Raw genomic sequence first — 27,404 nt, 5'->3', positions numbered from 1 at the left:
CCCCAGGAATACAAAAAGCACTTTGCGGACTACCTTTCTAGCTTCTCTTCCAGCAGACTAGATTCCTGGAAAGGTGAGGATGAAGCCAAAGGAGCAGACACTTCCTGTGCAGGAGGAGGAGGAAGAGGCACGGGAACTTGAGGCAGATCCTTCTGGAGAGGGCTAGCCTAGGCATCTTGAATGACTTAGGTGACTTGGGAGGGAGCGTCTGAAATGCATCATCTTGATCAGAATCCCATGCTGAGTAACCAGGTGTAGGCTAGCTGTCCTTTTCTTACAGAGTTTAGGGTCCCTAGGCAGGAATTATCAGAAGATTGCCTCTTTAAGGTTGAGAGGCATGATCCCACTGCGATGACGAGGAGGAGGATCTGAAGAGCTGGAAGATGAAGAGACTGCAAGATGAACTGCTGCTACTCTCATCTGAAGAACTTACCCTTAGGGAGTGACGTTTCGAAGTCGAACGTCTTGAAGATTCTGGGGACATGATCCTGTGACGTCGACGATGTTGAGAAGAGCGACGAGTCAATGGAGAAACACTACACGAACTAGCGCGTCTACGACTCTTCGATGAGGAGTCAAGCTTACGTCTTTCGACATTAGGACTAAGGCTTTTCGGTGCCTTAGAGGACAAGCAAGCGGGAAAGCTGCCTTTGCTCAAAAGTCAGAAAAACAAGCAGACTTGCCTGAAACATGATCACGAACAACACCACTGTTATCACCAACACTAACGCCCGGACTATGGCGTGATCGCACTGAACTTAAGACAGAATCCATGAAAACGTTCATTTGCGCTTCCATTTGAGTTCTGAAGAGATCAAATTCTGATTTATCAGACTCAAGGCTGGGCTTCGCTTTAGGGAAAACATACTGGGAAGCTGGTGAAGAAGAGGGAGGGATAGGAGGAGGGGAAAGAGCAGCAGTAGAGGAGGGAGGAAGGAACAGCCGGTAAAGGGGATAATGTTGATGCCACCCGCGAAAAAGTTAGCCTAGCTTCCTTACGGTTAAAAGCCTTCCTATCCCTATCCTTAACCAGCTTTACCTGATGGGAATTGTATGTGTGCCAAAACTCCTGACCCGATTCAATACACTCACTGCATGTTTTCTCCTGGGAACACTCCTGACCCCTACAAGCCGTACACAAAGAGTGACGGTCGTACTTGAGCTTAACAAGTTTAGAAGAGCACAAATTCCCTGCGCAAACTCTATATCCAAAGAAGCTGGAATCCGACATAGCTACCTATTTCACAGAGCTAAGCTAGCTAGGCTAACAAACAAGACACTGAGTACTTCACCAAAAAGAGACGCCAGAAAGAAGCGCATCGAGAGCTGAAGTAACTCCAAACAGTTTGAATCGAACCGACATGCGAGATGCGTTCACAACACGCCCAAGATTGAAACTGGAGCTGTTTACCGGGCTAGTCTCCTTCCACTCCCCACCCCCACCAGTATCCGGTGGGGTTGGGTCTCCCACCAATTATATCAGTGTTCCAAACAAAGTTTGAAAAAATATATCTCGGACGTGTCGAAATTTAAGAGATTAAAGCTTTTACAGTGTTTTGGTAAGGCATTATAATGAAATGTGAAAAAGGTGAAGCTTTACAGGAGGCACACACATCTCTAATAATTATACTAAAAAAGAGAGAGACTTAACAGACCTACAGAGAAATTTTAGTAAGTAAAAGAGGATTACCTCGTCTTGCCAAGTAGAGCCTAGAACTCTTGCAACTGAAGCAACCTTGACCTAAAATTTCATATAATCCCTAAGGCTGTAATGGGATATATGGAGAAACATGGAATACCCATTTGGGTATATGCAGTGCAAAGTGGACAAGATTAAATAAAGACAACCAGTTGGCAGATCAAGCAAATAAATGGCGAGACAACCCTCAAGTTTACAAAACAGAGGGAACCAAAGATGGAACCTACAAGATACATAATGTTAATCACATAAAATGACGATTATAGCAATGATAAGACAAATGCATGGAGTAAAGATTGCCTGTAAAGAATTTTAATGAATTATGTATTCCCTGCATTATTTGGACAATTTGCCCTGACTACCAAGCAAAATGGTCTGCAAGAGGGGGAATTCCAGTTACATCTATACACAGTTTATAACAAATACAAGATAACAAAATTGATAGCCTCAAACCACCCACATATCGAGAAGATAGTGAGTAAAAACCCCTACACATCAGGAGACGCACTCTGTAAAACACCACCTACAAATTGGAAGAGACACCTTAAAACACCACCTACATATCAGAAGACACACACACTACAACACCACCTACATATCAGAAGACACCATAAAACACCACCTACACATCAGAGGACACACCGTAAAACACCACCTACATATCAGAAGACACACCATAAAAACCACCTACACATCAGAGGACACACTGTAAAACACCACCTACACATCAGAAGAGAGACACCATAGAACACACCACCCACATGTCAGAAGAGAGACACCATAAAACACCACCCACATATCAGAACACAACAAACAGTAATGTCTAAGGTCACAGCTTCAATAATATCTGTGCCAAAACAAAGCCTTCATGAAAGCTACAAACTTCCTTCCTTCCCTTTAAATCTTCAGCTGAAAGCCCTTAATGGATAGCCCTAAGAGGGCTCCAACAAGAATCTATCAGCAGAAAGAGAGACAAGTGAAGGCAATAAGTGATAAATAAATACGAGGAAACAGAAAATAAAACCAATACACCCGAACACAGGGGACACCAGCAGGAATGAATTTGCTCATTTAAACACATTTCAGTTGCAGCCAAAGTAAATCTCTTAGCAAACCTGATGCTAGGAAATGAAACACTGTTTGCAGCAGCAACTTACCAAGTGTTGTGAGCAAAAAACAGATTGATCTGGAAAAGAGTATAGAAGAATGTCTGTCATTGTAATATATTTTATGCAACAAATACCTCACTTTCCATGTGTGCCACAAGTCAACACTAAAAGGTGGCAAAATAAACTTGACAAACTATCCAAGAGTTTGAGGTAGAGTCGGCACCAAAAGACCACACAGAAGAACAATATATACTCCAAACAAGAATGAAGAAAGAGTTACATAAACACTTCACTGGGAAACACCTTTAAAACATCTTTTTGAGAAACAAAGGAAGGAATATTATGTAATATGCCTCCTTAGATCAATGTCTTATCAAAGGTTACACCTATAATCTTAAGTGTCACCGACGTTTAAAACCATACCATTTAAATGTAAATCAGGATGCAAAGTGTTCCACATGTTTAGAAAGGTTAAACTTCATGCCCCAAAGCCTATGCCACTCACGAATACATGCCAGATCTCTATTCCTAAAGCGATAAAACCAACATACAGTCCCTTCCCAAGCCAATGCAGAAGAACAAGTCTGAATAATATAGTCTGAAAGATGACTTTATATTCACAGTGACAAAACTTTCCAAAAACATTTTCCTGTTGAAGAAATGTTCCACAGCAAGAAAAAAATCAAAGTAAAAGATCCCAGGAATTTTCTTAAAAAGGCATGACTATACGACAAAATCCAATTTCACAAGAGCAGCAACAGGTACATAAGAAAATGGTTAGCTTATTTATTGGTAGTTAGATACCAACAGTCGCATTTCTGGACTTTTATAGGGTGGCCAGAACTTATTCTGAAAGGAAATCTGAAAGTCTGAGCAAAAAAAATGCGAAAACTGAACAGCAAGGTGGGCAGTGAAACATGAAAGGCATAGAAAAAATCCAGCCAAGGGTCCAAAGAAAAACTACAAGAAATTTAAAAAATAAATTCAACCTTAAACCTACAGGAAAATGAATACTAAACACCACCCATCACACAAAAGAAAGAAGCAATAGCAATAACATTACATGGATGTAATAGTGAGTCAACATTTTGGAAGAGCCAAGACAGCAGGATCACTATCTGAAGGCTTTTATGGTCTATTCTTGGCTACATATAACGGAAACTTAAGTTTATCTTGGTTTCTACACCTGGTGTGCCTCAAGCAAACCAGAAAAATAGCCTTTAATAAAGCACCACTTTTTACATTATATCTCAAGGTGACTGACAAATACTGTACCTTGAAACCTGTATTCCAACTAACTAACTAACTAACATTTACGCTAAAACATTTAAAATCTTTTAGATTCCATTAGTCTTGTCAAAGCTATTATTACTGCAATAATAATGTTACTACACAAAAACATTTTATGTCTATCATCACCACCATCACTGTTAAATTTGGCACAACTTTTTACTGATATGAAAACTGTTCTCATAACATTACTGGCCTTAAAATAACTTGTACTGTTGATGATGTTATGAAGTTTGGAAGAACTTCAATTTACTAATTCTACTATACCCTAATTCAGTTTAATGAGGAATCCCACAGCACAATTTGTCTTTTAATACTCTGATAGCCTGCAGGAACTTCAGTTGACCATTGTTGTTTACTCCTTTATTTGAAGTGCAGTATCCTTGTGTGGACAGTTCTGGTGCAGTTCCCTGAAAAAAAAAATATATATATATATATATAATTAAACAAAATTGTTATGTCACTACAAAAAAAGGCACAATACAATATAATGTTTTGGAATCCTATAACTGTGGTGTCTTAAGTATCAGCTCAAGAGATCAATGACATACACCCAAAGGGTTCTGACAACAGAGAGAGAGAGAGAGAAATTCTGGACTTCATACTCCATGTTTTTCTGTAAATATTACTGAAATGAGAGAGAGAGAGAGAGTGTCCTTAGAGAATCCACTAGGAGACAATGGAAAATCCTCTATACCCATGCTGCGTGAAATACTTTGAATGCTGTTCTGTATATTCTTGGTCCTCATATTCCATGTTTTTCTGTAAATACTACTCAAAATGAGCTTCTGCTAAATGAGGGCCCACTTTGTATTAAGTGTAGTACCTGTATCAGTAGTAGTAATAAAAGTAATACTGCACTGTTGTGAGTTTTTATGTGCCTGAATTGCCACAAATCATATTATCAACTCTGACTGATGCAGGATCCTTTCATTCAAGCAATGCTGCTAGTATAAAGGTCTCATTTTAATTGATCAGATAAATGCATAACAATCTCTTATCTGCCTTTCAATTCACGTTGTTTTGAAGATATTATTTGCGTAGCATTCCCCATTAACCTGGTCTTTACAAAGTTAAGGCAATCTACTGAGCCATGACAACTTATAAACAAAAATATGTATATTGTTTATAACAGTAAATAACAACATGGAATACAATATGCACTGCACTAAATGTCAAAAAAATACTACCAAAGAAAGGTCCCATAATACTTGTGTAGTTTACCTTAAGATGAGGCATATGTATATATGAACATAGTATGTGTGTAGTGTTTCATGATGCTCGTGTCCACAGACGAACTAAGGCTCCAGTGGGACCGTGGTGACTCGAAACATCTTTGGCCGATTCAGAATCTCCCAATTCCATTGGTACGTAATGAAGTTTACAACGATGTTTCAGGCTCATGGGATGTGGTGGTGGCACGCTGAGGCAACTAAACTAATTTAAACTATAAGTCTTTATCTTTGAAGCAAAGCAGCAACAATTACAAGGTTAGACAAGCAAATATTCCCAGCATTCATTTCATGATCTGCTATGTCTAGCTCACCTAGTGAATAACTTAAAAAAAATTTTCTGTAACTGGATGGATCCAGTAACAAAATCCAAATAAATTATGTTACCAGTGTACAGTACCTTTTCACAAAAATTCATTTGCTTACTGGACTTCTTTACATATATACCTAGTTCTCTTGATAAATGTTGTTTTATTTATGTATAACTGAACTACCTGGTGGTGACAGAAAAACTGAATGTCATTCGATACTCTCTCTCTCTCTTTCTTTCTCCCTCCCTACTCTCTCTCTCTCTCTCTCTCTCTCTCTCTCTCTTTTCCTGTTAAGATAGTTGCTTCAACTGCATTGCCTATTGGATTTAAAGGGCATCGGGAGTGTTAATATTCATCTCAGCAACCTCAAAAACTATGGATTAGACACTACTATCTGTTGTTTTTGGTTATTTTTAAAAATTTTACCCCCTTTGGTGCCAGTGATGTTTACCCGGACAGTATTCTTCTCCAGATATTAAGTCATATGTATACCAAAAATTTAGTTACTAAGTCTACAGCAGGAACAGCCCCATTTCAGGGAAGCCCTTACCACCCCATCCTCTTTAGTGCCCTTTGTTGCTAGTGTCTTAGCCCCAGTATTCGTTTCTGGATACCAAGTTTGGTTGAACTTGCTCAATGCGTTTCAGAGTTATGCTGGAACATACATACACAGACACACACACAATCTATTTTTATATATAGAGTATAAGATTACTTTTTGTTATATCTGGAAACCGACCATGCACAGTTAATAAGTTATAATTCTTGGAAATGTCACCTCTTACCTATAGCTGTCTAAAAGCAATGTCCTCCAGTTATTCAGTTGACCTCAGCAGTTCAAGTTATTGAAGAGAAATGTTTAATATAAATTTATACACAAAATTCATTACTCTGTCCACCAGCAGCCAAACCAAGCACCTGCATATGGACAAAAAATTTTAAAACTTTGAGATCTTAGTTTATCGACTCTGAACCTGTCTTAAGACCTACCTCACAATACTATTAACAATTAATAAATGTAGTCAAGCTGTGCACCCACAAAATAATGACAACTAAAAACTTGAGTGCAACCACTACACACTAATCATGATAAGAACTACTATAATACATTTCAAAAACCTTAGTATTATCTGATCTCTCTAACAGCTGTCAGTTACATTTACCAAAGATTTCCTTACGAATAGTAAAACTTTCAAAATCTGCAAATACGTTTTTCATCGTGTATATTTCTATAATACTGTTGCAATGGTGGGGGGGGGGACTGTAATCAGGTGCAAAAGAATACTGTACTATACATAGCTTACAAATTAATAAAATTTAACATATGGCTCAGGCAATAAATGGGAACAAAATACATTTTTATGAAGAATCCCTCCTTTATTTTTTTCTGGTATGAAATGTAAAAAAAAATTCTTTACGATTAAAATCAGAATATCCTGTGTCCTCCATAAACATTTTTGTTTTTAATTTCTCCATTTCTAATTAGTAGATTAATACTAATGCTGTATTTGTGTGTAGTAAATGATAGCTTTTATTACTTATTTCATTCTTACCTTTAAATTTTCCTCAGGACATATGGAGATAGAGTACACACTATTTGTAAAAACCAGCAGTGCAATAGTTTGCAAATTTGGTGGCTATACCAGCATCTTCATTTCCATAATGCCCACTCAAGCAGGGAACCACATTTTCCTATATTCACATGGCTTGAAATATTTGTTACGTGAATCCACCACATCCAAACAGTAGCTGACCCTAATGTGTAAAAATAAAAAAACAATTTTTAATAAATATGTAGAACAATGCAAACATAAAATCTCATCACATGTAGGCCTAAATAAATATAAATGAAGGTAAATATACGTGTAGATGGTTAAAGCAGTACATAAAATAACTCAAATCCCAATCTGCTGTTCATTGAGTTTTAAGAGGCTGAAAAACAAGACAGTGGACTTTCAGGGAGCATTCCCATGAGCACAAAACCTTCAGGAAATGCCATGGAATGGTTTCTAAAGCCAATGCCCAACCCTAGAGTTCAATTACTTTACTAATGAATAGTTGCATGTCCCCACTGTACTTAGACTTTCCACTAACAGCCATAACCTTTGTTAGGTACTATGTGCTTTGACTTGGGAAAAAGACAATTTGGGCTTTTGTCTTGCTGAAGATGAGCCTTAAGTAGCCTTAGGTAACCGACTAAGTTTGCTATTTTACTCCTGAGCATTTAGCCACTGCCTCTGCAACACTTTAATGCAACATAAATCAGCTTCAGATGTTTACCCTATTCTACGCTTAACATTGGGCTATGGCAGCCAATGCATTAATTTACAGGCTTGCACATGTCTCAGTTTACTACTCTTAAAAGTTTTGATATCTGCTGGTCAATCTATGAACTCTCATAACTGGACACACATTTATCAAACTATTTCCCATAAATAATGACAACTTACCACTGTTGTTACATTAATAACTGACACTTCTATATATCCCGGTCTTGCTTTACTCGAAGGTTTGCTAAATAGTTCAGCAATTTTTTATTTTACCATTTACCTTTGCAATGGCTCTGAAACAAAGCCAGGCTCAGATCCCAGAAAGCTGATATAAATTTTTAGGCTTTACATATTTAAGTGGAAAACTCTACATTGTGGTAAAAAGTTTATTAACAATTAATACCTATCAAGTACTGTGGCAAATCTACAATACTCTGCTGCAGTACATAAAAAGATATTCAAGATTTAAGCTTCAGAGCTCCCATACTGTTTCATTTCATAGCTGAATTTCAAACCATTCTTTACTGACTGAATTTTCCTCACCTCTGTTGTGAGCAGCACCATAAAATATTGTAGTCCACTTTGAAATTTGAAGTTATGTTTCTTCCTATAATTAAGAGTGAAAATAGGTTCTCTTCAGCATATCATTTACAGATCTATTTTCTTGCTCCCAATCAAACAACAAATTAGGAATTTACAGCCCAGTAATACGCATGAAACAGCACATCCACTGAATTTTGATGTCAGCACTTGACATTGGAAATATGCTTTCAATACATGAATACTATTTGGTGGTGGTCTTGTTATAGCCAGCACCCAGTACACGCATTACCTTAAGTGTATTGGTTACAGTCATCAAGTTAGTTAACTTTTGTGGAATTTAAGATATGTTCGTCATTCTACTGTTTATGGCAGCCTTACTGTGGTCAGTATCTGATTGTTGATTTGCTTATGGCTCTAAATATTGAACATAAGATGTGGAAGGCAACAGATGTTTGAATTCCACCATGGGTTATTTGTAGAGGCTTTTAAACATAGCCAATACAATTCTTTAAAGAAGGACTGAGTACAGAATGAGAGTATGTTAACCATCCTAAGTAGGTCTAGCCTACCCTTGTCAGTAACCATGTAGCCTTAATATTTAGCCTATGGCCATCTACCTTGCCAAGTCCAGTTTTGCTTCCAATACATATCAATCAAGATATTACACACACATTTATATTTGTGTTTTAATTTAACTGATGTTTCATGCCACTGAACTTTCCCTGCACTGGCATTTCATGCTGTGACTCCTTTTGGCATCGCACATTTCAGTTTCAAGCCACTCCTTTTTAGTAATGCAGCAGTACGTCAAAATGACATTTTCACTCCGTCTTTCATCAAATCCTTGATATGAAAATATATCAGAGCAATGACAACATACCATTCTCAGATATTTCAAGAATTTCCACTGCAAGCACTTGATACACCTGCACCAACTATAACTCTGAAGCTGTAAGCCATAAGAGTAAAATTATTAAATCACATATTTCCTTAAATAAAGGCAAAGTAAAACTATAAAATAAAGTTCAAAAAAGAAATAAATATATCAGCAATATACCAGCTTTTGTGGCCTCCTTGCAACAATAAAGGTGGTCCCCTGAAACTCCCTGAACAGTTTTCATGCATTTCATACAAAAGAACAATGCATCTGTTGTAGGTTATATTGTCTGAGTAAACTATACTCATACAGTACCTGCTTTCTGTGGCAGGTGGCAGTCAAGTACAAATTACTATCAGCAGTTTCTAACCTATCAAAACCAATAAACAAAACATCCAAGAAACCATGTAACATCAATACTGCAAACTTGTATCTTGCACGTATGATGAAAAGAAAATAGCATGCTAGTCTATTATATTCATCATTTTGCAATGTTTAGACAGCAACACAAACACCAGTGTTTTGGAAATTTCCACATACAATATAACCTCCGTTTCACATGGTTAAAAAAAAAAAAATTTGTTGACCAACACCAACGTGATCTGAACACAAGTAACATTGGTAGCATCATTTTCCCAGCTGATACTATGCAGGTGAAAAATGGTGGGAATGTTAATCATCTTATAGTTTGCAAAACCTAACCTATCATAGGGCACCCTGAGCAGACTTGGCTGCAGGGTGGGAGTGCAGCAGAATGAAGTGCACAACTATCCTGCACTATAACTTCTGGTTTCCTAGTTACATTTAACATACAACATTTACATTCATTAGGTTTCTTGTTTATTGTAGAAAACATCAACACTCCACTCTCATGGGTCTGCAAAAGTCCCTTGGACACTTCAGTCTCATGGGAATTTCGACTAACTTAATTACTTGGGTAATTCTATATATTAGCTCCACGCCTGTTTTTACCTTTTCAACTGGTTTTTTCTACACTTTTTGGGGTTCTGATACTGGCGGTGCATATGTTTGTTGTTGGCCAAATGGAATGTCCCTTCGCCGTGTTTAGTACTGGCCCGGGGGAGGGGGCGGGAACCCATACGTTAACAAGTTATTGCACTTGCCGGACGGGATATGAACCGTTCAAAACAGACGTACCCGTGCTCTGTCTTGTGAAGGCCGCATATGGAAACCCCTTGTTGGATGGACTTCTGGGGTTAATTAGACTTGAGTGCCGAAAATGAAAGGTAAATTCATAATTAGCAACCAAAAACTGTAGAAAAAGTCAAGTTATAGTGCCGTCGGTGTCGCATAGCTACCCTATAGTTCTACCATTACTTGTTTTACAGGTTTTGGTAATTCTAAGCCGGCTGTCCGCTGTGAGCTAGCCTATGACAATTGACGTTTTCCTGTTATTTTACCTTCTGAACAAGAATTTAAAATAATATTTTGTCGGTTGGCTGTAACTAAAGTGTAATTGACCCTTGAAAACTGCACGCTTGTACCAGTGGGCAGAGAGAACCACCAGTGGGTCGCACACAGCTCAGGGTTAAATTACAGTTTACCAGCGGCCGGCCAGCAAAATATTACCCTAAACTCTTGTAAAGCAAGTAAAATAACATAGAAAAACATCAATTGCCATAGTCTACCTCCACTGCACATTATTCGAAGCTTTTGTAAACGGGAAACAAAACATTACCATTTCCGCTTTCAACTTGGGTGGCCTCTATAGGTTGCGTGGCAGAACGGCGCTGGGCGCCTTATCTGCATTTTTAAAGATTACTGCAAGCTCGTATGTTCTGGCAAGAGGTAATTACTATAAATTCTTTTTCAGCAAGTAAAATAACATAGGAAACTGTCAATTGCCAGTTTCTCGCAGTTCTCGCTAAGCGCAGAAAACCGGCAACTGCAGTGCTGATTGGTGAACCAAAAGCTAGCGCATGCGTGTTAAGGCTTAGAATCAGCAGTACTAGTAATGAATGAAAAGTGCCTTTGGAACGTCTCCCACTATCCATTTATTCGCCCTTCTTTTTACGCTTGTTTTTTGTGTTCCAAATAACATATATAACATGAAATACAATAAGGTACCGAAACCTTTTCCCAAGTTATTTACCCCACCAAAAAACCCAAATTCCCAACATGTCTCCCTTATTGTTAGCTATTCTCGAAAGGGTTTCCCACACCAGTTCTATGATAATTTACAGGTTAATTACAGCCGAGCAACAAAATATTACTTTAAATTCTTGTTCAGCAGGTAAAGTTCTATAGAAAAACATCAACTGCCATAGCCTAGCTCACCGCGGACAGCCGGCTTAGATCTACCCTGGTTTTATTTTACTTAAGACCATTATTGCATTTTAGACATGAACACATAATTTTCCTTTTAACACGTTTCAAAAGTTTTGGACAGTTCTGTTAGCCAACGAGTAATTTTAGAGACTGTGAACCCGACCCATATGTTATATCTACAACTCTAGGGACTACAGTGAGACAGTGTGATTTTTGGGTAGGGAAAACACAAACAAGTGAAAAGCAAGAGCCGTTAATCACACTGGTAGCTCCCATTCTGATTAGCATAAGTTTATGGAATTATTTCAAAACTAATAACCATGCACTAGGGTATGGATCGGGTACCCTAAATGTTCAAAACACTCATTAAAACATGGTCAGCTACTTTATCAAGCGCAAGATCTACCCTAGTAATGACCATTTTACAAAGGAATAGCCTACATTTAATCATGTTTACGCTAAGCTATCTAGGAAAACGAAGCACTAGGCTACGATAGGTAAGATTATTCAAGCACGAGTCAAAGCATCGGTCTTAGCCTATCCTACCTTATATCAGGCTAGTGCTAGCCTACCATATGGCTTGAAAAAGTTGCGAATTATCCCAAGACTGGGATCAGCTATTCTTCTATCACTACAACCTTCCAATAAATCCATCACTTTAGTTAACCTCTAGCTTTGGGGCCTCGACCTTGGCCAAAATGCGACAAGCTGTAATGGATACCTGCCCTGTGGTACCTCAAACACATTTCTCATCACACCCAACTTTTGGCACAACGAGGTATAATCAGCTTGAATTATCCCATTCTGACAGGCATCAAACCTACACAAAATAACGAAAACCTATTGGTATGAATCAAATAAGGTTGAAACTACAATTACCAAGAGCGACAGGTAACAGGTAACACATTCACGGCCGGGTAACGTAGACGTCACAGGAATGGTTCCAATAATTCAAAAATAAATAATGCCTAAATAATGTCCGATTTTATTTTGTTGCAACCCATTATTTTTTAAACAGCATCAGATTCTTTTTATTATCTCGTGCTTTTAATAATACAAAATTTCATGAATGAATGAAATAAGCTGCAAATTACTTTTTTATGAGAATATGATCTTTACAGAGGTTCTTAAAACGTTCGACAAATGTCATGAATTACTGGCATTTTAACAGCACAAATATTTACATTATGGTTAAATTTATAGTTAATTCTATAATGGCTTAATTCAAAACTTGCATGTAATTTATTTTATGAATTAAACAATGCATACAAAATTTACTAAGTCCTATTTGCCAAAAAGACGTGATTCTTTAGGAATTTAACTTATGTTTTTGCAAAAGAAAGGAAAACAACTATATAAATTATATAAACCTCACATTCAAACTGTCAAATATATTTAGAATAAAAAATGTTACCCAAGAGCTAGGGTTTTCATACTAATTCTGAAATATCTGGTGCAGGCATAATTATTTTTCTAGCAAAAATTTTATGCGTTTTGCTTTACTGGTGTAAAGGCGTCAAACGCCTCTTCATTTCTGCATTAATCACGCCATGTATATTACCCGTTATTATTTCATATTTTTTTATGTATCTCTCCATACGCATTATTGTCCGGCCTTTCCGCCGATGTATGTAACTACTTTGTACGTTTATTGTAAAGCAAATTATTCTCATTTATACGTCATCTAACAAACGCAAATTCTTGTCCAAATGCGTGACATGAGAATCCGCAGGTCGGTCACTTCCTTTCCGTCTGCATTCCTCAATGCATACCTGGTTTCCGAGAAATAAATCAGTCATACCCAGGCCTGTCTTCTTGAACCTCACAAATGGTGACCCGAGGAGCGACAAGTAACCATGAGGTTGCAAAGGCGTCAAGCGCCTCTTCATTTCTGCATTAATCACGTGATGTATATTACCTGTTATTATTTTATATTTTTATATATCTCTCCATACGTATTATTGTCCGGCCTTTCCGCCGATGTATGTAACCACCTTTGTATGTTTATTTAACACGAATTATTCTCATTTATATGTCATCTAACAAGCACAAATTCTTGCCCAAATGCGTGACATGGGATCCGCAGGTCGGTAACCACCTTTCCGTCCGCATTCCTCGATGTATACCCGCTTCCAAAAGAATAAATCTTTTTTTACGGGCTGCTGTAGGAGCAAGAGCCCCGGCTGGCACAAGGCCAGCTAAATCTAAAACGACGAATAAATCAGTCATACCATGACCTGTCATCTTGAATCTCACAACTGGTGAGACTGTAAGGACGAGATTGAGTGACATACCGGCTGGGTGTTGACTGGTTTATTGGTGGTTCCTTACTGAATGAATGTACAGTTGTTTTAGATTTAGCTGGCCTTGTGCCAGCACGGGCTCTTGCTCCTAGAGCAGCCCGTAACGAATGTACAGAATCTTCGAAGTTGTTGTTGGCTGGTGCGAGCCGCAGAGTAGCATCTACACACAGACAGGGCAAAACAGAGATACGTTTCGGACATCTGTGTTTGTCGGCAGACAAACAGATGGTGATTGTGAGAGACATAATAAACGTATATTGATAAAACATATATCAATGGAAAGGCCAGGAAATTCCACATATGGCCGATTGCGTGAGGTTCGAGACAGATTAATGAATACAATGCCGTAGCATAATATATGTGAAATGGCGAGACGTTTGGTGTCTTCACAAACAGAAACATACATACAGTTTGATACAGAAGATTCGGCGGAACATTATGAGTACATGAATAGAATGCTTGCATGACAATGTAAGTAGTGGTGATTGTACATAAATCGAGACAACAATGGTTTGGGAGAAACAGACAGAAATATTGTATGGTAGAAGCTGCGTTCCTTGAGAGAGAGAAAATGGGATGCTCTTGTTTTTGTCTTGTCCCCTCCGATGGATGAAGAACACACACGTGCTCGAAAGATACCGCGAATGGTGCGATGGGTCTCTTACAATACTACCCCCACAAGCAAGGCGTCGATGCGGAAATCGTCTTGCTGACAATTGGAATGGGCACGAAGGGCTTGGACTTGGGGTGGGTAGGAGGCTGAAGGGCGGCGCCGGCCAGCAGGAACTCGAGGAGGACGGTAGAAGGGTTGAAGGATGACGTCGGATGATCCTTCGGTAGCCGTTCGAGGGGGACGGCAGTAGGCTGAAGGATGACGGCGGCTGATCCTTCGATAGCCAGCTCGAGGGGGAGGGCAGCAGGCTGAAGGATGGCGTCGGCTGGTCCTTCGCTAGTCAGCTCGTCCGGTACGAGTTCGGGGGCGGCATCAGGCTTCCTGGAGGAGGCGTCCAGGGCTCCGGTGGTGGGGTGGGTCATCTCGGAGGGTCAGACATCTAGTGAAGACTCGGGAACAGTGGGGAGGCGGCGAAGGGTTCATTGGCGAGTAGGTCATCTTGGGTCGGACGTCTACCATCGGCTCCTTTGGGTCACTCCAGGGTCACCAGTGTAAGGACGGGACTGAGTAACATACCGGCTGGGTGTTAACTGGTTTATTGGTGGTTCCTTACTGAATGAATGCACAGAATCTTCGAAGTTGTTATTGGCTGGTGCGAGCCGCAAAGCAGCATCTACACACAGACAGGGCAAAACAGAGGTAATGTTTCGGACATCTGTGTTTGTCAGTAGACAAACAGATGGCGATTGTGAGAGATATAATAAACGTACAGTGATAAAACTTATATCAATGGAAAGGCCAGGAAATTCCACACATGGCCGATTGCATGAGATTTGAGACAGATTAATGAATACAATGCAGTAGCATAATATATGTGAAATGGCGAGACGTTTGGCATCTTCACAAACAGAAACATACAGTACATACAGTTTGATATAGAAGATTTGGTGGAACATTATGAGTACATGATTAGAATGCTTGCATGGCAGTGCAAGTAGTGGTGATGTTCATAAATTGAGACAACAATGGTTAGGGAGAAACAGACGGAAATATTGTATGGTAGAAGTTGCGTTCCTTGAGAGAAAGAAAACAGGATGCTCTTGTTTTTGTCTTGTCCCCTCCGATGGATGACAAACACACATGTGTGCTTGAAAGAGACCACGATCGGTGCATTGGGTCTCTTACAAGACCGGAGTGACAGGTAAACATGCAATTTTGGCTCAGCCATTAACGGACTAAATACGGCTGCATTTACTTTCAGAGAGCCTTTAGCGGACTCAAAACTGCGACACAGTCTAGGCATCTGAAAGCTCCTTCCTCAGAGGAAGCCCATGCCATTAACGGACTAACAACGGCATCCCCTAAAGGGCACGTTTTGGCATTTCGAACAGTTTTGGCCCTCGCCATTCACGACTCACGTCGACCACTCAAATGCTAACACCATTAACGGACTAAATACGGCACATACTCACGTTTTGATGTGTGACAGTAAAGATGGCAGAGTCTGAATTACAATGCGAATCCGGAAACACAGAAATCGTCTGCATACCCCTTTCGCCCACAAAGCCAGATGTGGTGAAGCTCCCCCCATTTTTGCACCAGAACACAGTATTTTGGTTTCTGCGCGCTGATGCTCACTTCCACATGGCGAGCATCACAGAGGAGAAGACCAAGGCAGACATTACCATGACAATGCTACCTGGAGAGGTCTTCAACAAAATCTCCCCATGGCTTGACTCACAGCCAGACAAGCTAATACAAACATATTCCATGCCCGGCCCCGAAAGAGCAGAGCACGCACTAGACCTATTGAGCCAGCCCCTAGGGGAAGCATCACCCAGGGAGGCCTGGGACGAACTGCGAGGTCTGGTAACACTACCGGGCATCGACGCAGATGGCGCAGGAAGGAAATCAGCCTGACAAAAGCAATATTCCTGTGGCGCCTTCCGCAGGAGGTAAGGGGCCAAATTAAAGACGCAGACACCCTTCCCATGGACGAACTGGTCGACGTTGCACTGAAAATCCATGAGGACACTAAAGCCTCCAAACAGCCACCACCCTCGCAGACTGTAGCCTGACGACGGAGGACGACGACCCAGAAAACAAACGTGATCTACAGGAGGAAGGCACCACCGAGGGAACAGAGGGCGCGGACGTACCTGACGTGGTGCTACTTCCACAGGAGATTCGGCCCCAGTGCCAAGAACTGCAGATCCCCCTGTTCCTTCACATAAAACAAGAAGGGCGGCTACAAGTAACAGCAGTGGCCACAAAAGACAACGTCTCCTGACCAGCAGGATTCTTCATCAGGGACGAAATATCAAAGCGTCACCTGCTGGTTGACACGGGGGCTATGCCGTTGGTGTTCCTGCTGTCGGAGGAGAACTACACCCGAACAGCTGACTCCACGCCCTCCCTGTTAGCCGCGAACAGAACCACCATCCGCTGCTATGAAACCACGACCCGCACAATCTCCATCTTGGGCCGCAGGTACCACTGGCCTTTCGTCCAATGGCACATTGCACTGACGAAAACTGGAGGGCCCAACTCCCCTGGGTCCTGCTGGGTCTCCGCACCGCACTAAGGGCAGTTGGCGACGTATCCCCCGCAGAAAAAGTCTACAGAGAAACACTATCTGTTCCAGGGAAATTCTTCCCATCGTCAGCCGATGGCACAGACACCCCCCTCCCGAGGTTGAGGGGACTAGCACAGAACTTCGCACCCTTCCATAAGACCTTCACGGACAGAACCAACACCTACAGCCCAGCCGGCCTGGATTCCTGCACCGGCCTGGATTCCTGCACCTACATCTTTGTCAGGATAGACACCCATCGACTGCCCTTGACCGGGCCTATAGGGCCCTTACTGAGTCATCGACATGACCCCCAAGGCTTATCTCATCGACATCCATGGCCGGGAGGACTGGGTTTCCATCGACAGGCTAAAACCAGCATTCCTTTTGGACAGCGAAATCCAGGAGGCGGCAGGCAGATGTTCCAGGGTCCCCCCTCAAAAAGCACCAGCAGACATAACTGCTGCCCCACCAAGGAGGGGCCGTGGGCGCCCCAGAGGCCACACTGCAGCAGATCCAGCAGTTGACGTTGCCCCCCGCCCACAGTTCTCGAAGAGAAGGGGTCGCCTCCTGGTCCCCCAGCGCCTCCATGATTAATGTTCATGTCATCCAATAATTATCTCTGTAATCATTGTCTTAGGGGGGGAGTACTTGTAAATTCGTCAAACGCCTCTTCATTTCTGTATTAATCATGCCATGTTTATTACCCATTATTATTTCATATTTTTTATGTATCTCTCCATACCCATTATAGTCCGTCATTTCTGCCGATGTATGTAAGTGCTTTGTACATTTATTATAACGCAAGTTATTCTCATTGATACGTTATCTAACAAATGCAAATTCTTGTCCAAATGAATGCATGACATGGGAATCCGCAGGTCGGTCACTTCCTTTCTGTCCGCATTCCTCAATGTATACCTGGTTTCCGAGAAATAAATCCGTCATACCCAAACCTGTCTTCTTGAACCTCTACTGTGATTTTGCTGTGAGGGAATCAGCAAAGATAGTGGAGCGGGTAACTACAAAAAAATAGGGGAAAAGTGCAAATGGTGATACAAGTATGAAACTTGGCTCAACTATTCTTCTTGTCCGTTGGCCTCATTATCAACCTCTGGCCACTGAAAACTTTGCCATTTTCCAAGATGGCCGACAGGTTTTCAAAATGGCTTCTTGTGGACATTTGAATATTGGTATTTAATTGATTAATCACATTCAAATCCCTAAGTCACTCCCAGTTTATATTAGAATATTAAAAACAAGCCTTTATATATGTAGATACATCATTTCTCTGCATAGAAATATCCAAGATGGCTGTCACTATATCAAAAATGTCTGCCAAAACACCAAAAATTGGTACTTAAGCTCATATGAGGCTAAAGATCGGGTAATACATGGAGTTGGGGTAACTTCAGCCTAATCAGTTCATTTTTTGTAGATTAGAAATCAATTAATCCCCAGTTAATTAACTTTCATCCTCATTTAGAAAAAAAAATGGGTAATAAGCTTAATGAAAAAGTGTAATACTGTAGTGTCAGTGCAGTACCAGGGCACACTAATGTAAAAGTGTAATAGTGTAGCGTCAGTGTACTACCAGGGCACACTCCAGTTCCTCATTGGATGGGTCGATATTGTTCTCGGGTAGCACTTTGCTTGGCCCACATTCAAGTCTCCAACCGGCCAATGAAGAATTAGAGGAATTTATTTCCAGTGATAGAAACTCATTTCTTGGTATAATGTGCTTCGGATTCCACAATAAGCTGTAGGTCCCGTTGCTAGGTAACCAACTGGTTCTTAGCCATGCAAAATAAGTCTAATCCTTTGGGCCAGCCCTAGGAGAGATGTTAATCAGCTCAGTGGTCTGGTTAAACTAAGGTATACTTAACTTTTAACCAGGGCACACTGGTTGACACTAGAGCTGTGAAACTCAGCATGGGGTTCAGTGCTAACTAATGGCAGAGACTTGTTATTAGTTTCCCAAATGCTGTTTAGCTAGCCCCACTTCAAAGTTAAACAGCTGCACCTGAATTGACAGGGTGTGCCAGCACGGGAGAGCCGAGCCAACGAAGATGGGGCTTTAGTCTTCTAGATGGTGTACACATCACACGGGAATTAAATAGCATTGGATGAATGATCGGGCTAGGGGTAGGATTATGACATATCTGAGCCTAGTTGTATCCCATATCTGAAAGTACATGTATGTTATATAGGTGGTTAAAGGATAAACCCTCGGCCTATAGAACAAAAGCAATGGCAGGACAATCTTGGAAATCAACGTCTTTCCTGAAGGGAGATAGTACAACTAACTGGAAGCTCTGTTGCTTGTGCCAAGGGGACACACATGAAAGACTAGTTGATGCATCTGGCGCTCTCTGTTACCCTTGCTACAAACATTCCTGAATTCTATACGTTAAATGCAACGCATATACCATTTCATCCCAAAAGGCTTGATGAAAGTGATGGAATTCTGCAGACCTTTGAAAATAACAAAGCAACATATCATGAATCATGTATATATGCTGAAGTTCAAAACTAGAAAGGAAAAAGAAGTCTTTGTGTAAGACAAAAGATGATGATGCCCCATCAGCAAAATTCACACATAATAGCCAGAAGGCAGATGAAGATGATGCAGAAGAATCTAAGACTGAGAAAGAAGGAATATGCTTTATTTGTGACCAACCAGCACCAATCAAAGATTTACAATTGGCCATGACATTGCCTTTACGTGAAAAGCTGCAACGATGTGCCACCAACATACTAGATGAGAAACTTCTGGCCAAGCTTAGCGCTGGAGATATTGTTTCTCAGGACCATATGTATCACCCATCTTGTCTGACAGGTGTGTACAACAGGGAAAGGGACTGGCTAAATTCCCAGAAAATTGGAGATGATTATGTGCAGTACAGACAAGAGGCATGTGCCCATGCTTTTGCTGAGCTTGAGATGTACACAAGAGACAAGCAGTTGACTACAGATCAGTGCTGCTATTTTACAATGGTAGAACTTTATGATTTGTACAAACAAAGACTGGAACAGCTAAATATTGATGCTTCCTTTGTGCACCGAACATGGTTGAAAGAACAGATACTTGCCCACATCCCAGAACTGGAGGACTTTAAAAAGGGAAGAGAAATTTAGCTTGCCCACAAAAGGAAAATGGGAGAAGCCCTAGCCATGGCATGTGACTACAATAATGCACTAATTGTGGCCAAAGCAGCTAAGATATTGAGGAAACAGATGCTTGAACATGAGATAGAATTTGATGAAACCTTAACAGCAGATACTAGAAGAGAATCTGTGCCACCAAGTTTGCTGGAATTTATAAGTGTGCTACAAAACGGTGGTGATATAAAATCCCAACTTAAATATGGAACATTATCTACTGATCTAGCTTTAGCACAACTTTTGCACTTCAACTGTCGAAAGAATCCAGCATCTTCAACATTCTCCAGACATTCCAAGTCAAGAGAACCTCCGTTTCCAATATATATTGGTCTCCTGGTCTTTGCAAAAAACAGTGTCAATTAATTGATACATTCCATCACCATGGAATCAGCATCAGCTATGATAGGGTTCTGGAACTGACTAAAGGGTTAGGAGAAGCAGTTGTAAGAAGGGCTTTGGAGGAAGTAGTAGTTTGTCCCACTACACTAAGAAAAGGGCTCTTTACAACTTGTGCTGTTGACAATCTGGACCACAATCCAAGTGCCACAACTGCATAAACATCCTTCCATGGGACAGGCATATCTTTGTTTCAACATCTGAGCACTAATGAAAAGGGTGAGGAAAGAAACTTGGCCCAAATCATCCAAAGTGGAACAGTCAAAAAAAGTACCTTCTCTTCCTGAATATTACACAAACGTACCTCCTGCCCACTTTAAACATGAGAATCCCCTCCCTTCATCCAGTGGAAGTGCAGGACACCAACAGGTTGTGCTTTCAAAGCATCTTTCTCTTGAGTATGAATGGCTTGAGATAGTCAGTCTGTCGGGCAGGAGTGAAAATGCTGTGTCCATATCTTGGGCAGCACATCACGCTTCTCAGAAGCGACAGGCCCCATTTGAAATAAGCTTGTCATCAATGTTGCCTCTTTTTCAAGAGGCAGCTCATTCAGTTGCAATGATAAAACATGCTATGGATATTGTAAGAGCAACCACACAGTTTCTCAATCCTGGCCAAACCCCAGTTCTAGCAGTTGATCAGCCACTATTTGCAACTGCTAAGCAAATCCAATGGGATTGGCCATTGCAGTATGGTGATATGGTTATTATGTTTGGAGGGCTGCATATAGAAATGGCAGTATTCAAAATTATGGGTGATCTCTTGAAAGACAGTGGTTGGACAGGTGCTCTTGCACAGGCAGAAATAGCTACTCCTGGAACAATAGATTTGTTTATTTCTGCTTCACATTTGAAGAAGACATGTCTAGCCCACCAGGTGACAGCTTGCAGTTTATATCAGCTGCACAAAGCTGCCTGTATGGCATATATCCAGGAAGCAGAAGAAGAAATTGAGCTAAGTTGTGAAAGCTGGATCAGAAAACGAGAATCAGAGTGTCCCCAATTCTACTTTTGGAATCTTGTGCTTCAGCTAGAACTTATAGTGTTTGTTTTCATCAGGTGATACCGAGAGTCTAATTTCCAATTGTACAAAGATGTGCTGCAGGAACTCATTCCTTTCTTCTTTTCCCTGGACCATGTACATTATGCCAGGTGGCTTTCAATTCATTTAATGGACTTGGAGGCTCTCCAAAATGACACATTTGATGAATTCACAAAGGGAAATTTCACTGTCCACAAAACCACTCGGCCTTTTTCCTCAATGGCTATAGACCAAGCACACGAGTTGAATAATGCTCATGTGAAAGGAGATGGGGGAGCCATTGGCCTATTTGAAGATGAAGATGCTCTCAGAAAGTGGACAGTGGCTGGTCCTGAAGTAAGCCGCCTGATCATTGAGTTTGAGATCCAAAATCTGAGGGTAAGCATCATGATGAAACTGAAACTGTGCAGAAAAGGTTTCTTGAAATGGTTGAAAATCTGGCAAAAGTAATCAAAGAAATGGGCAACCCTTTTGAGGAAGATTCAGTGGATCTGATTGTGCTAGACAGTCATGAAATTATGGGCAGCAAAGTTAGTGAATCCTTGAGACCTGTGAAGGGCCTTGGACAGACAAAATTCACAAACTTTATTGAGAGGCTCAAGACACCCAGCAAATTCTATGAACCAGTACACAAGAACAAAATTGTTTTTTCAGTTGCAAGATGTCTTCTACAGAATCCAAGGGCAAACAGTCACTACAAACCATAAAGGATGATTGTAATCTATTCTCACGCCTCTTCATATCATGCCAGAACAGATAGTGTGATTTAAATGAATTCTTTCAACATGAAAATCAAAACTGCCCACCATCATTAGCACAAAATGGACAGATGCATCAGGCACCAAGTCACAGCTGCTGCCTCTACTAGAACAGCATGCATCAGACATCCCTGACGAAGAGCCTACCACTGATGTTATCATAATGGATGGTGCAGCTCTAATAAATGCTCTGAGACCAACCAAGGGGTCTACATTTGAGTCTTATGCTAAAGAAATAGTCCTATCCAAGATTCAGAAGCACATACAGAAGTACAAGCAAACACACATTGTATTTGATGTGTATAGGACAGACGGTATGAAAGCACAAACAAGACAAAAAGAGGCACAGGAGTTCGCGGAGAGTAATTAGCACAGTTTAAAACTCCTGGCAGTGGGCCAGCTTCCTCAGGAATGGCCACAACAAAACTGAACTATTTGCATATTTGGCAGACACAATCATTTCATCTCAAGCAGATGATGCATCATGCATAATTGTCACTAAAGGGGATGCTGCACTTTGTAGCAAAGCTGAACAAGACACTGCTGACCTACAAGGCTGCACTCATGAAGAGGCAGATACTAGAGCCCTTTTACACGCTACATATGCTGCAAAGCATGAAGATATCTCAAGAGCAACCATATGTAGTACAGACACTGACATTGTCATCATAGCAGTATCTAGCATAGAAAAACGTGGTTTGGACAAACTATGGATTAAATTTGGTAGAGGAAAAGACATGTGGTGGATACCTATCCATGAAATAGCAGCAGCCATGGGACCAAAAGCCTCAGCCCTTCCCTTTTTCCATGCATTTAGCGGGTGTGACACTGGGTCTGCCTTTCATGGAAAGGGGAATAAACATGGACTGTGATTCAGAGTGCCACACCCACCTTCACCAACCTAAGTTCAACACCAGCAGCTGTAGAAGATGAAGACCTGCAAATTATTGAAGAGTTCGTGGTGCTAATGTACGACAGAAGCAGAAGCAGTTCGTATAAAAATGTAAATGAGGCTAGAATTGATCTCTTTGCAAGAAAGCAAAGAGCTTATGATTGCATTCCCCCTACAAGGGCTGCTCTTAGAGGGCATTGCAAGAGAGCTGCCTTTCAAGCAGGGCACATTTGGTGCCAGTCTTTAGTATGTCATCCAGTTTTGCCCAGTCCAAGACACTGGGGATGGCAGATTGTTGGCACCTGGTTTCCGTGTTGGACAGATTTGCCAATAGTAGCAAAATCTTGCCAAGACTGAATAAGTGTGGCTGCAAAAGGGAATGTCATGACAGGCGCAAGTGCTACAAATCTGGACTTAGCTGCACAGCTCTCTGCAGCTGCACTTGCTAAAACTAATTGATACACAAACCATATTGGTTTCTCTCAGGAGACATACTTTTTTTTTTTATCTTTGACGGCCATTTTGGAAATATGGTGTTCATATGGTGGCCATATTGGAAAGATGGGTTCACTTTATCTCTTCATGACAGTGAGAATGCCAAAACACAAATTCTCAATCATTATATGGACAGTATGCAACTTTTATATTTGAAATATACAGCAAATTTACCGCCATTTTGGAAAAGCGACAGCCATCTTGGAAATAGCCAAATATTGAGGTGGTCGGAAGTTGATTTTGATTTTTGGGGATAATAAAGAGTTCTCATGCCAAATCTGTTGCTTGTATCACCATTTGCACTTTTTTCCCATTATCCCGCTCCACTGAGATATCAATACACGTACGAAAAGTTTTCCTTTCTTCTAATATAAATAGTAGCACTGAAACCAGCATGCTGCTACTTAACACTTTGAAAAACCTACATAACTAGTGTTAGTAACAGGAGCATTGTGACAGCAGTGACAGCTATACTACGTGAAGAACTAAATAGCAGCGAGATAAATTGTGCGGCAGCATAAAATACAAAGATAGCAGAAGTCACTACGAGCTAGAAGCGGCAGTATGAGTGTTGTCACATTTTGACAGGATGAAACCTTTATGCACAGATTTTATTCATGGCTAAAGTTTTATTTGCACAATTCATGTTCTCGGAGTTGGGAAAATTCACGGCAGAATGTGATAGATTGTTGACCCTTGCACTGTCATAATCTGTGTGTACGAAAAAAATTCTAGGCTCAAATAAAGTTTTGATTTTACTTCATTGTATGCTACTGGTCCTAAAACTAGATAGTGACTTTAAAACCAGTAACGAAAACTACTTAAAAGAATCCTAGTCTACTAAAGCAAGTGTCAGTTTTTGGAAGAATACTGGACTTCCATCAACATTAAATTGTTTTTCATCAGTCTCTGATGTCGACTCTGTTGGTAGCTAGAGTCCCAGAGTCCACATTAGGCATGTTAGATATAAAGCATATCAACACTTCCTTGCTCCCCTGCAGAAGTAATCATCACGAGAAGACTACCAAGACTATTTAATATCTTTTTTTATCATTTTTCATTGGCAAAATGTTGGAACTAACTATATATATTTTCAGGAAAATTATCTAAACTGAATGACTGCAGGTTCCTAAAATGCTGAAACACTGAAAGATCGATCCTCTTTCCCAATTTTGGTATTACTAGTACTAAGTATCATGTCAAACGGTAGGTCTAGGTACAAACCGCCTGTTCGTCTGTAAAACTTGTAGTCTGGAAATTGTTTTATCGAGAATGAAACCACAAACTGACTGCAAACTCAGGTAACTGAGATTCCATCATAATCATTTCAGCATGCGGGCGCTTACATTACAAGAACCTAGGGCAAGAGTTAAACATTCTATATAGCAGGTATTTAATGTTATGAGAGTTATATGGGTCTCTGAAATACCACTGGTATCAGAAGCAAATGAAAATTGGTAGATGTTGGGAAAAAATTATGTATCTAACATATCTATGAGTTACAAGATCTGGAGAAAAAAATAAGAGTAAATTTAGAGGGGTAAGTCTTATAGAGGAGAGGTATGATAAGAAAAAAATGTGAAAAGTGTATACAGTACTTTAAAAAAATAAGACAGCATTGCGCTGAGATTTTGGCCAGTCGAGTATACACTGACACAAAATTAACAAATGACAGAAGTCATCAGTCATATACGTCCATCAGTTTATCCCATGCCACTCATATGGATTAGATTACCAGTTCTTGATATGAAGACACTTCAGAAGGTTTACAAATGTAACTGCAAGAACTTTTAAGTCATACTTGGTACTATTTTTAATCCGTACAAAACTAAAGCCTCGGTACTTGAGTATGTTGAAGAGAGCGAAAGACAGAGTGCCACAGAAGTTATCTGTGAAAAGGAAACCACATAGATCGTGGTTGATTTTTCATTTTAGTCGTATAAACTGGGTAAAATGATAATTTAATCATCGATTGTTAAAATACTCTTTGGGCCTCTTTTACTATTATATATTTTATATTATTTGTCAGTGGTATGTAATAAATGTTCCTTGCCACTAGAGTTGCTACATGTACAGGGTAGCACGACAAAAAACTGAACCAAGATAAATCCAATACTAATGGTTTAATATGAAAATAAAGTCTTACAAATTCAACTATGAGAAGTTACTTGTATTACGAGATATTCGAAAAGTCTCAAGTCCTGCACCAAGCTTGAGTTACTTTCATTTAAGCTGGAATCTTTGACGTAAGGAATACAGAGCCAGTCACTTTAGGCACCTTGGTCCCTTAAACGCGAAAGATCCTGCCAGAACAATTACAGAGTGACTCAAAATCCAATTACAGGGCGAGTCAAAAGGCACCCGGAAAGTTTAAAAACCACACTTCATTAGCATGCCGTCGCACTCTAAGTAGAAAGAAGAAATATACCATATGCCACGATGTTCTGGATGTTTTAGGCGTACAACTTTAGACCAAATAACTCCCATTTTTCGACATCCCCTTGACAAGCTGATGGTTAAGAGGTGCTAAATAATGAGCAGGAGGTCAGGTACTGCTAGTTTATTCAGAACGCAGGTCGCTTATAAAACGACGTGCGGACGTCACACAGAGGAATACGATAGAATTTAGGTGACCCGAGGTCAATTACTCTCGGTAATAATTACAAGGGATAAATACAAGTAATGTACAAAGTGACTTCACAAGAGTTGACATAACATTCTAACACGTGCAAAAGAAGCAGATACAAACGAATTAGTAATAGATACATATTTACAGGAAAAATATGGCTAATTTCCCTTGACTCGATCCTATAGGAGCGGTATCGAAGAAAACGGGTGGTTCATCATAGAAAACTCGGGGACTTTACAGTTGACTACAAATCTTAATCTCAACTAGACAATTGAAAAATGACACTCAGCGACTATAAATCTCATAAGGCAGACACATCCCTATGTATAAGCGAGGCTTAATAGCAATTATCAAGACAGTTTATTTACTGCAGCAAAAATATCAGCGGCGGATCAAGTCATTCACGGGTAAAAGACGTATACAAAGACAGGGTGGTGCAACAACCATTGAAAAATTAGAATCAAAATATGTAGGGCAAAGGAGTCTTGAGATTAAAAAAAAAACATTATTCGATAAAGCATTACCTGAGCAATACACTTAAGAAAATATAATATATAACACATACAAGCAATATTCAAAGTGTAACATGCGTGTACAGGGTAACACAAAAGAGTATCTGACAAAGAAACCGAATATCACGGAATAACAACACACGAACTACTTACTCTGTGATCCTTGCACATGGCTACTCACTTTCCAAGGGGTTGCACAAAAAAGAATATAATTATGGTGAATACCATAATGCTTCATTTTGGAATTATCAAATGTTCCAAGTGCGATTAAATGACGACTTTCGTCTAATGAGACAACCCTATCGATGCCCACAATATTCTGATACGTCTCTGTTTCTGTTCAGAAGGCAGCACTATGCCAAAAGAGTGCATATTAGACAAAATTTTCCACAAATGGATTTTGAGTCA

The 27,404-nt window shown here is 40.3% G+C and overlaps 1 long non-coding RNA gene across 2 annotated transcripts; it reads right to left on the bottom strand.

The window, feature by feature from the left end:
• Positions 1 to 767: 767 nt before the first annotated feature.
• LOC136837698 (uncharacterized) lies at positions 768 to 27,404 on the bottom strand. 2 transcript variants are annotated; one of them, XR_010852726.1, is made up of 4 exons: positions 27,150 to 27,404; positions 7,195 to 7,396; positions 5,323 to 5,535; positions 768 to 4,508 (listed from the first exon to the last, which is right to left on the bottom strand). It is a non-coding gene; the product is annotated as an uncharacterized lncRNA (long non-coding RNA). The 2 variants fall into 2 exon arrangements; XR_010852725.1 differs by lacking the exon at positions 5,323 to 5,535 and having other exon boundaries at positions 27,150 to 27,397.

This window comes from Macrobrachium rosenbergii, chromosome 59 (genome assembly GCF_040412425.1).
Source record: "Macrobrachium rosenbergii isolate ZJJX-2024 chromosome 59, ASM4041242v1, whole genome shotgun sequence".
Lineage (NCBI taxonomy): Eukaryota > Metazoa > Arthropoda > Malacostraca > Decapoda > Palaemonidae > Macrobrachium > Macrobrachium rosenbergii.
The sequence above is the reverse complement of the archived record's forward strand: the minus strand, read 5'-3'. Positions and strand labels throughout refer to the sequence as shown.